The sequence below is a fragment of the Halichoerus grypus genome, chromosome 1, assembly GCF_964656455.1.
Source record: "Halichoerus grypus chromosome 1, mHalGry1.hap1.1, whole genome shotgun sequence".
Classification (NCBI taxonomy): Eukaryota; Metazoa; Chordata; class Mammalia; order Carnivora; family Phocidae; genus Halichoerus; species Halichoerus grypus.
Window position 1 is genome coordinate 51,809,140 of NC_135712.1, and position 12,207 is coordinate 51,821,346.

General features: G+C 35.2%; 1 protein-coding gene across 2 annotated transcripts in view; it reads left to right on the top strand.

Moving 5' to 3' along the window:
* The window catches only part of ALCAM (activated leukocyte cell adhesion molecule), a 213,801-nt gene that overhangs the window by 141,815 nt on the left and 59,779 nt on the right, over positions 1 to 12,207 (top strand). The window lies entirely within an intron of this gene.

Below are 12,207 nucleotides of genomic sequence, written 5' to 3' on the forward strand. Positions count from 1 at the left end.
GGGTTCTAGAGGGGAGGGGGTGGGGGGATGGGTTAGCCTGGTGATGGGTATTAAAGAGGGTACGTACTGAATGGAACACTGGGTGTTATACGCAAACAATGAATCATGGAACACTACATCAAAAACTAATGATGTAATGTATGGTGATTAACATAACATAACATAACAAAATAAAATTTAAAAAATAAATAAATAAAAATAAAAATATAATCCAAGAAAACAAAAAAAAATAACATTCCATTGTGTGGCTCTCTACCATAGTTGGTTTATCTATTCACCTACAGAAGAACAGCTGGGTTATTTCCAGAATTGAGTAAGTATGAATAAAGCTGCTATGAACATTCATGTGCAGGTTTTTTGTGAACTTAAATTTTCAACTCACCTAAAAGTTGTAATTCTGAGAAGTTTTTTTTTTTTTTTGATCGAAAGACAGTTTTGTTTTTTTTTTTAAGATTTTATTTATTATTTGACAGAGAGAGAGAGACAGCGAGAGAGGGAACACAAGCAGGGGGAGAGGGAGAGGGAGAAGCAGGCTTCCCACTAAGCAGGGAGCCCGATGCGGGGCTCGATCCCTGGACCCTGGGATCATGACCTGAGCCAAACGCAGACGCCCAACGACTAAGCCACCCAGGCGCCCCAGAAAGACAGGTTTTTAAGTTAGAAACACTTGATATGAATCCCAACCTTTTCATTTTGTTCGTTCAATAAATTTTTCTTGGTAGTCTATTATCTCTACTGCGCTGGGTACATAAATAAAGTGCTACTCTGCCTGTCAACTGAATTCCTCGTCTACATTAAAGGACCTTAATATACCTCTGATTCCTTATCTGAAAGATGTCTACCACTTCAGTTATTTGCAGTTTCCTATGTTATTTTGAGAATTAGGTGAGCTCTTATGGACAGGACTCAGTTTATTTCTGGCAACAAATGGTTAACTGCTACATAACATCACATTGAGAGAGAGATGATCAAATATATTCATTTGTTTTCTTTCTAGTCCCTCCAATCTATAGATTTTTAAATATTTAAGTCTAAATATAGAAAACATTTTAATACTTTTCAAATAATTTTCCCAAATTAGCCACAGGATAAAATGAAATAAAAACATGTAATCATTTTCTGTGTATCTATAGTGATGAGAATTGAACATGAATTGAGAATTAATTTTGAACTCTGGCTCCACTACATACTGGCTTGGTCATGTTCGTTTACTGTCTTGGCTTTGCAGGGTGAACAGTATCTTATCAGTAAAATGAAGCATCATAACATTTCTTCACGATGCAGGTTTATTTGCTTATCATACAGAACTTTTGTGAGACTCAAATGCAAAAATGCACAATATATATAAAAGAATATTGCAAACCACAGAACACTATTAAAATGTCCGTTATTGGGACACCTGGGTGGCTCAGTCGTTAAGCATCTGACTCCTTGTTTCGGCTCAGGTCATGATCTCATGGGTCAGGGGATGGAGCCCTGTGTTGGGTTCCCCATTCAGCAGGAGTCTGCTGGAGATTCTCTCCCTCTGCCCCTCCCCTCACTGGCACAAGCGCACTTTCTCTCTCTCTAAAATAAACAAGTAAATCTTAAAAAAAAGTCCATTATTACTATATTTGCTCTAAATTATCTTTATTTTTAACTTAGCTAATCCCTTATTAAATCAAGTATGCTATTTTAAACTGCATCCATACTAAAATCCCAATTTTCTTGAATCCAGTAGTCTACTAATGTCAGAGGGTCAATGTAGTTATGTTTTGCCTAATTTCTCCCACATGTTAGCCAGGATCTTTTGAGAAGCAGATGTCAAAATGGATTGAACATGTAAGGATTGTACTAGGGGCAACACCTAGATGAGAAAAAAATGAGGAAGGAACTGGTGGGCAGAAAAATCGTCAGAGTGCAACATGAATCTGACATCAGGGGAACGAGAGACAGAAGGAAGATTGGGTGGACACATTCTACACTGTTGTGTAGTCAGGGAAAAGAATTCCTTGAGCCATCGTCAGTCCTCAGAGGAGTCTCTTGTCTCCAAGAACCTTGCCTGTCTTTTGTAGCCCTACTCTGCTCAGTCTTGAGCTGTCAGCAGCACAGGGAAAATGTGGCCTCAGCAAAACTTGGTGACGGATCTCAGAGCACGGCAGTTGAGGTCGTTGGTAAGTTACACTTAACTGTGGTTGGGGGTCTGTGAGGTACGTTTTCATGTCCATCACACTTCACGGTTTTCCCTTGACGAATAAAGAGGAAGCGCTTATTTAATTGATGCTTAAATGAAGAGGCAGGTGAGATGTGTTGCAAACTTAAACAACCATGGAAAACCAACTGAATGCAGGCACTTTCTCAGTCTACAGAAGAGCCATTTTTCTGCTGTAAGAACTTGTTTTTCTGATCTAGGTTTTGTTTTGTTTTGTTTTGGGGGATTTATCTTGTCCATGATAGCTAGTCTTCCAGAAATTCTTCTGGGGGTCATTTAACCATTTCCTAAATTAGAGCATAAGTATGGCACATTTTTAAGTTACAGTTGGCCTCTGGTTCTTTAAGGAGAAGCATTCAGTGAGTTAAAATCTTTGCGCGTAAAGGAAAGTTTCAAAGCTGGAGGCAACTTCAGGTCCAGATTTTACAAGATATTTAAAGCATTCCTCCATCTGACACCCTTAGAAATGATAAAACTACCTTTCAATACAGCTTCCTATATTTTTCATCTCTACTCATTGCCTTCCTAAATTATCTTGTTCTCTTTCCCACTTTTCCTCCCACTCATCAATTAAGAATAATGACTGTCAGGGAAAATGGAATATATGAGAAGTTATTGTTAGTATTAATAGAAGACAGTATTGTCTCTCTAAGTTTATGCATTCCAGAGTTATTCCATTGAGCTTCCACTGTGAGCAAGCTATAATGGGTATTGTTTTGCATGCTTACTTGGTCCTTGAGGTGACACAAGATCTATCAAAGCTGGAAGATGATTTCAGTTTCATATAACAGATATGCTGATTTTCTAAGCATATGCAACTATTTGTTTTATTTTAAAATTTTATCTTTCCTGTGGCTTTAATCTCTTTTAAAAATTATCTTGGACAAATGTTTCTATTTCTCCTTCCTCCTCAAAACTAGAAGTCTAGATCTTCCAGTAAACTGAGTTTAATGCTTAAAGAAAGGGAAACATGCCATAAAGCCATCATTTTTTTTTTTCTATGACCTTACCTTATATTACAGCCCCTCTGGGGGATGTCAATTAAAAGCATGAAATTTACACAAATCTAAACCTCAGAAATCAGCCAGCAATCTGTACCGAATCTGTGGGAAAGCCTATTAAATAGCTTTTTAACCTTATTACTTACCATGTTTGATTGTACAAATCTATTTCCTCAGGAGACATAGGCAATGCTAATTGGGATTTGTGTGAAGAAAAGAGCAAAAACCTATTTCAACTGATGCAAACATTTTTTGGTACCCAGTTAGACACTTGATGTGGAATACAGCAGTAGCAACCATACTGGACAAGATCACTCAACCAAGAAGGAAAAGTCAACTACTCTGCTCATTCAGTAGCCCTAATAATTTATTTGCTATCCCTGGTTAATTCAGTACCTCAATTATAAGATAAAATTCTCCAATGCTGTTGAATATTAATTGAAATGCTAAAGAAATGCAATTAACACTGCTGTTATTAACGGAAGCTCTCTGTGAAAACAATGATGATCTTATTGACTAAAAGTCTTTCTGGTGTATTTTTTCTAAAGCATTTGAGGAATATTAAAGCTATTAGGAATTTGTTGTTTGGGGGTTTGGAAGTGTTATCAAGGACAGCTTTTATTTTCTCAAATCAAGAGGTCTTTTTGTTGTCATGGCATTAAATTATTTGCAGAAAACAAATTTATTCTGTCACAATAATTATGAACTCTTTCTGAAGACAGACTCTAGTCTAAATTCCAAAAGTTTCCATTACTTCAGATGATGCAATTAAGGTCTTTTGTGAAGCGTAGTGCCTGTTTTCCTGTTGATAGTGTTTTTCTATTGATAGTGTTTTCATGAATACAGTACAGTTATTGTTCTTGTTAAAATAATTGAATTGTATTCACAATTTCAATACAATTTATATGACAAAATGCACAGAAAAATGTAACTTTTCACCATTCAAATAGAACTGATAGTCTGAATTAGCTAAACCTGGAATTTCATGCTGAGAAAATGTTCAGAGCAATGGAGCATAGATGTATTCATTTTTTTTCCTTTGCATTATTTTAACCTGCAGGAGTGTTCAAATATTGGTTTCTTCCATCTACCTCTTTAGTTGAGCTAGTTCCCAAATGAAGTCCACAGACAATGCAGGAACTTATAAGGGAAATTGAATTGAGGGAGGGGAGCAGAGGGAAAATAGTATTTACCAATTTTTTTTCATTGTATTGACTAATTGTATGAGTGGAGGACTCTCCTTATATAAGCATCTTAAAGACACAGCCTCGGGTCCTAGGTAATTAGAAGTATGAAAGTAAAGAATAGTCAGCTTTGTGAACTTCAACTAACATAAATTATTCGTTATACAAATGCTTTTAATTTTTATAATGAGTAAGCTATATGGTATAAAAATATGTTTAAACATTCTCGTGTTTTGTCTCTATCACTATGAATGTCTATTTTAAAATAAAAGAGCATTGTTCTTTTCATATATAAAATTAAAAATTACAGGTTCAATGTTGTCTCCCTGTCCCCTCCCCCTCCCACACATACAGAGCATGAAGTGTTCTTAAGTGTTTTTATTTAATTTTGTCCCCACGAAGGGACTAATGTTTTGGCATTTTGGCATAGACCCCATAGGCTCATCGAAAGCTCATCACTGGGGAATGATGACTTGGTAAAACAGAGGGTCCTTTGTGGGACAGATGTGTGGAAATCCCAGTCTTATCCTCAGAGAAAGAACATGAGAGGAATTGCCAAAGAAATTCTAAATCCTGGCGGTTTTAGTGACATTTCAAATGTACATCTAGATCTGTACACTGGTTTGCATGTATGTTATAGTCCATTAAAAAGTTTTTAAAGTAAAAATAGCATTTGGGGGGGCAGTTTTAAGATACTGATTTTTGAAACACTACAGCACCCCTCACTCCCACCTCACTAGATTCCCTAGAATTTCAAAGGATAGTATATGGTTTTCTGGAATGTTAAATGCAGAGAAAAGAATATGGGCTATAAGAATATGATCTTAGAGAGTTCCGTTCGATGTAGTGCAGTAGAGCTTTATTTTACCCATTATTATTGAGCTCCTGTAATCTTCATGATGCTGCAACAAATTTCAAAATGAGAAAAAATATAGGCTTTTCCTTCAAATAGGTTGCAGCATAGTGGAGGAATTAAGCTGGTAATTTCTCCTTTTTTCGAAAAGAAATTAAGTTTTTAAATGCATGAATAAATATATATATATATATGTTTAGAACTTAAACCATGAGAACGGTTTTTTGTTTTGTTTTGTTTTTGCACATTGCTGATCACCCATCCTAGAACAGTGCTTGGCATAGAGAAGGTGCTCAATAGTCAATGAATGAATGATGATAAAAATTATAAACACTGAAATATATATAGAGAAAAAATAGTGTGTTTGGATCCCACTTCTTTTCAATGGGTCAAGTAGAGCAGTGTATGGATATACACTTTATTGCACCTGTATTAACAAGCATTTAAGTCCCTCCAGTTTTTTTAATATTCAAAATAATGCTATATTATCTTTGTATTATCTTTGTATATGTGCATTTGTACAAACACTTTTGTAGAATAGATTCCCAGTAGTAGAATTACTGGATCAAAGAGTATTAGCATTTTTAATTTGACAGATACCATCGAATTTTGCTTCTACAAGTTCTAGTCAATTTAGAATGAACCTTAAATATTTTATTTTTTTTTTTAATTTTATTTATTTTTGCACACGCGCGCGAAAGAGCACACAGCGAGTGCATGAGCCAGGCGGGGCAGGGGGGGTTGTGTGGAGGGAGAAGCAGGCTCCCCGCTCAGCTGGGAGCCTGATATGGGACTCACTCCCAGGACCCCAGGATCATGACCTGAGCCAAAGGCAGACGCTTAACTGACTGAGCCACTCAGGCGCCCTTAAATATTTTATTTTTTTATTTAAGGTTACTCTTGGCTATCTGATGAAAGCTTTAAATTCTCTTTCTATAAAAACAACGTTTTCATATCCCACAGTTAGGGGGTTTTTTAAGTAACTGTAGAGTTGTCATACATGCCCTAATGTTCATTCGTGGAGCCCAAGTTAAATTTTAACAAGCACAGTAAAATCTTTACATTTACTGATTTAAAATTCATGAGGTATTTCTCAGAAAACAAAAATAAAGGTTCACAACATGAATCACTTCTGTTGCTTTTAAATAATTTTTAAATAAACTTTTTGCTTATAATTTAAAAGTGGCCCCCAGAGGAATTCAAATGTTAGTGCTGGTGATGAAAGTAAAGAGAAAGTAGAGAGATCTAACAGTTTCTTGCATTTTATTAGGGCAATCTTATTTGCATTTATGAATTTGGGAAAACTGCCAGTCAAGACATGTTCCCTATGAAGATCGAAGATCTACTATGTAGAAAATACTGTAATAAAAAAGGAAGTTTGCCATATGAGAGAAAACCATGTGCCACTCAGTGCCTCTGCATGGTCCCTGGCTAGGACATGCTGGTGAAGTAGTTCTTATCTTCCTATTCATAGAAACCTTCATTCAGTGTTCAGGTCAAATGAAATTACCTGCAAGAAGCCTTTACCAATATCCTCAAGCTCATTGCAGGGATTCCTTTCTCTGCATTCCCACAGCACCTAGTTTACAGCAGCTCATGCTCCTGAAGGAATAGATCTCGGTATTTTATATATATTTTCCCCCCATAAAGAACATCTAACACTTTGCCTCCAGTAGGTGTTCAATATATACTTTGATGCATGATCACATGTGTAAATAGGTGATCATTGAGATAGGCTTTAAAGGCTATGTATGGATTCAACCAAGGCCCAAGGAACAATGATAAAAATGAGGCAGAGCTGGGCAAAGCCGTAACTAATGGGGAAGAACTATGACTTCTCCAATCTCATAGATTATCCATGCTTCTAGTACAATGAACTATCAAGCAGTGGTAAATTGAGAAGATAGTTTTCAGTACAGGAATGCAAATACTGATACTGTATTTTTAAAATTTTATTGTTTTTGTAGATCTCCTTTCTATGACATAATGTAGGTTTTATATTGACCTATAGTTTACTAAAAAGATAAATATTGCAAGCATTATAATATACCAAACTTGGAAGTAAAGAGCACATATGTTAAAACATATTCTTGGGTACTAGCAGTATTTTATAATTTCGTAAGATGGCCCTTGCCCCTCTAAATGTTATTCCACGGTGGCTTAACCATTTATCTAAAAGATATACTATAATCCATGTGTAGAATTGTAGGAACCACTAGAAGAAAGAGAAAGAAAGAATCACCATTGTTCTTATCTGTAGACATTACATAGTTATACCTACATCATAACATGTGATACTGGTGAAAGACCACCCAGAAAGCAAATTTTGAGTAAACATCTTCCTATTGCAGATTCAGCAAAAACCCACCGTGGTCCCCAAGTACCCATTTGTTGAAGGGAAATTGAAAAAGAGAGTAGGAAAACCCTTTTCTCTATTTCTCAAAATAACATATTCCATCAGATGTCTTTGCCTGTCTGCCATCCATTCTAAATTACTTGGGAATTACAAGCCCTGTATCCTTCTCTTTCAACCTCCCTCTGTCTCACTTCTTACTTTTTATATATCACATGGCCTTGAATAAAATCTTAAATTCTTATTTAATGCCATAAAGAATAGGAGGAATTATGAAGTAAATTTGCCCCATTGAGTCATAAAATCACAGGTTTGAAAGACACTTTAAAGGTATCTATTTTACCCTCTATCAATAGATATTTTATCATATCAAATAAAATACATGTAATATGTATAGCTTAGAAGACATATTTGATATGTATAATTTGTGCTTGATTGTGATACATGAATTAGATTTGCTAAATAGAATATTTTTTTGTAATTTCTGTGAAGAGATTGGATCTCAAATCCCCAGAGTCAGGAATCAATCTCCCTATCATAGCTGAATATAACATAAGATGTTTCTGTGAGGAAAACGAAGTTGATAATAGCTAAGTGTTATTATGTGTCACTTCTTCCTCCATCCCTCTATTCATATTCAGTGATTATTTAGTCCTATACTAAGATTCTACTTTATAACAACAATCTCTTTAAAGGAAACCAATTTTATTGACTACAGAAAGCCAATAGTTGAAGATCTAAACTAGCGGTTTTCAAGTAGATGGGCGTTCGGTGGGCAATTTTGCCTTTCAGGGGACATTTGTCCTGACTAGAAATTTCTTGTTGCCATAGCCGGGGGCGGGGATGCTACCAGTATCAACCAGTGGGCAGAGGTGAGGATGCTGTTTGTTAAACATCCTACAATACACGGGACAGCCGCCCACGGTAAAGATTTATTCAGCCCAAAATGTCATTAGTGATAAGGTTGAGAAACACTGCTATAAACTGATGTTACAAAATATTTATATGTTTAATTAGAGTTATATATGTCTTAATTCATTAATAAAGCACATAGGGACACTAGCACGTTTACCTATCAAGATCAGTCAAATAAATATGGAAGTAATTTCTAAGGATAGCTTTCTCAATTCTACTTGCTTCCTCCCCACCAATTCATCTGCACAAATGAATTTCTCTAAAATTTCTGTAGAACTGTAATTTAGTTCTTATGTCCTAAGTTCTGTGCCAGTTGTGATTGTGAATAACCCTTCTATGGCACCTAACAGAGCTACAGAGCTCAAAACAAGGCTTTTAAGGATGATGATGCTATTGAAGTACCCATGCAATAAAAAATAATTAACCACGCTAAACTGCAGCATGTGAAAACAGACTCTTTAATTCTCCTCCTCTTTTCTGTATTATTTACTGTTCTGCTTGAAATGTAGTGGCAGGTTTTGAATTTTAAGATACCTCCACTCAAATGTCTATATATCAGCAATGCAAAGAGAATGATTACCCTGAACTTGATAGTCCTTAAGAATTAGTTTATACAGAAAAAGTATATCTCACCAATATGGGCGCAATTATTACATTTTTATTAGTTCAGTTAGAAATAAACTGTGTTCACCTAATTTCAAAGTTACACCAGAGTCTGTTTCAGTGCCTCCTTAAATTATTTGCTGTACAAAATATGCATAGCCATAGCTATGTTGTATTTATGATCGCTTGTCTGAGATTCTATTTGTCAGAATTATTGGGCTAAGAGATTTTTCTTATGCTGTGCTTTTCCCATTTTGTTTTTTATTGAATTCTCCTATGTAACCTTTTTAGTTCTATTGTTCTTTATCTTTAGTTAATAACTCTTTATAAAAAACTTCTTAAATAATTACATACTGCTTCTCGAGCGTAACACGTTTTTGCATTTTATTTTATGTCAGGACATTTTGATAGCAACAGTAATGTTAATAATTCATAACAATACCTTACATTTATTGAACATATTTAATACAGAAGGTTTTTAGCCCAGTTTAAAATATCTTATGACATATACATATACACAAAGGTATAACACATACCACACAGAAATGCACACACTTGTGCACATACTCATTCCTTCTATATTTTATATTTAGCTTCTTTGAGGAAGGACATCATAGGCATTCTCTATTTTCAGTAGTGTCCAATAATCTCTAGGCTACGAAACCATGAATAATTTAACCAACTAATATTGCAGGGAGAAAATTGCAGGGGAATTTTAGTGAGTTAAATTCAATTCAGACTTGGCAAATGAAAGATAAAATCTTTTGCTTCTATGAAAAGTATAAACAGGACCATTTGTATTGACAGGTACTTTGGGTCTCACTGGCACTTCATCTCGAAGACTGAGACATCTATAGAAATCAGGATGCTAATTCATCACCAAATCACAGTGGTTTTGTAGCCACTTTATCTCTCCGGAGTTAGGGATATTAGCTCTACCACAGATTCAAGCCTTTAGTCTTTCTATCAGATGAACCTGGGAGTTGGTATACTCGTAGAATAGGGGAAAGTTGATGACTACAGCAAACTTGAAAATTAGTTCTAAAATCTGTGACTCCTAACGCAGTCCAACTGATTATCATCCTGTGTGCCCTAAGACTAGAGACCAGTACTTCTGTCCGTAACCCTTGGCCTTTTACCTACTACCCTCATGCTTGTCTTATTTCCCTTAGGTTTCTTTTGCTCTAAAGAGTCCTGTCCTGGCTAATTTGGGATGTCAAGCTGTCATTAAAAGACCCAACTCAAGAATTCTCAAATACTTTTCAAAACAACCCTTTGCTTTGTGGTCATCACAGTAAGAAAAAAAGGCATTTCACATTATCGTTCGCAAATCACAAAGCACAAATAATCCTTAATTTCTCCTGAAATTAATTATAAAGTTCGGTAGGGAGAAATATTCTCTTCTGTAGTTTCATCCATGAACTCTTACAAGAATGTTTGCTTTGTGTTTGTTTCTCTTCGAAAACGAGTGCCGTGCAAGCATAAGTCCACATTCTCTGCATATCAAAGGCAATCTAGGACAGCCTTTACTAGAGTATATGGTAGGAATAAGAATTCCCAAAGTTCCAATGGTACCAACTCCTCCCTGATTTTCAAAGATGCTAATTTAATAACCAAAATGGAAAAGACTTCAGAACATTCAGGTGAAAAATCCAATACGATGCCTGTTCCATGCCAGGCATTGCTCCTGGGGATACAAAGATAAGAATATATGGTCCCTTCTTTGTTGTAGTTGCACTTCATTATGCTAATAACACAAGATGTCCTTGAAATTCCTATAACTTTAAAATCTATTACAAAATTTGATATCTGTATAGCACATTAAAGTTCTATAAGGAAGAAAAAAGAAAAATGGTCTGAAGAAATAGCAAAGAATTACATTTTTTTGCAAAAAGAATTTTCTTGTTTTCCCTGTGTACCTGGCAAAGGATTCACCTCCTTGGTACCTAAGCTCTGTAAACTGTTCTCACTCCTTGACCAACCATGGGAGTACCGCCAGTTGTCAAAAGAAGGTGTGCTTTTACAAGTGATAGGAGATAATTAGAGGGGCATGTCCTGCCATAATTTAAGTTAGAGATCCAGATCATCTTAGAGTCGTTACATATTCAAGTGACGTGCTACATACTGGTGAAAAAACAAAACATTAAATCACAAAATTGTTTTCTTGGTTTGGCATACCTGCGCTGGTGTAGTGCAAGAACAGATCTTAAAATACATGATAAAATTTCCACATTTAGCATACAAAGTATTATAGAAAACAAGTACTATACTGAGAAATAAAGTAATTTCTTAATTCTCATTAGTTTGCATATTTTAACAAGGCTGAAGAGACCATGTCTTTATTTATAGTCCTATGCAGTGGCAACGGTTTGAAGTTAAAAGGAATTAAAGTTATAGTATGGGAAACACTAAACAATTTAAAAGCTATTGAGGTAATTTTTATTATAATACTGAACATATGATAAACAGTTTTGAAAAACTACTTGTCTCCAATAGCAAATGAAAAACACATTATCATGACTTATACTTTGTATTCTTTATTTTAACAATATTAAAAATGCTGGAAACTAGTTGTTCTGTGGCATATTTACATGAAGTTTGTGTTTCTTGTAATGATTTTGTTCCCTGGGGCAAAATTGCTTTAAGGGGAAGTGCCTTCCTCAGTTGACAGAATTTTAAAATAGGAATTTTATTACCTTTTTGTTCTTTACCAAGGTTAATGATTTTTATCCCTATATGAAATTTTCCTATGAATTGTGATTGATGGGTAACAGTGAAAGATAGTGTCCACTGTCTTGTTTCCTCAGAAAGTCATAAAATGGTATTTGTGTTTCAAAGGGCCTTAGCTTTGCACTTCAGCACCACCTGGTGGACAAAATATCATTTTTCCCCCTCTACAATTTCAAATTAACTTAGCCTGTTCACACTATATCCAATGATGACATATCTTAATAGATATTTAATTGTAAACATATTTAATCTTAAAAACCAGTGGGAACAAAATAAGGTAAAAAAATCTGAGATGTTTCCTAAGTACTCTTGTCAAGTTAAATGCCTGCGTTTTTTAAACCTCATGAATATATACAGATTTGAACAGTATGTTGCAT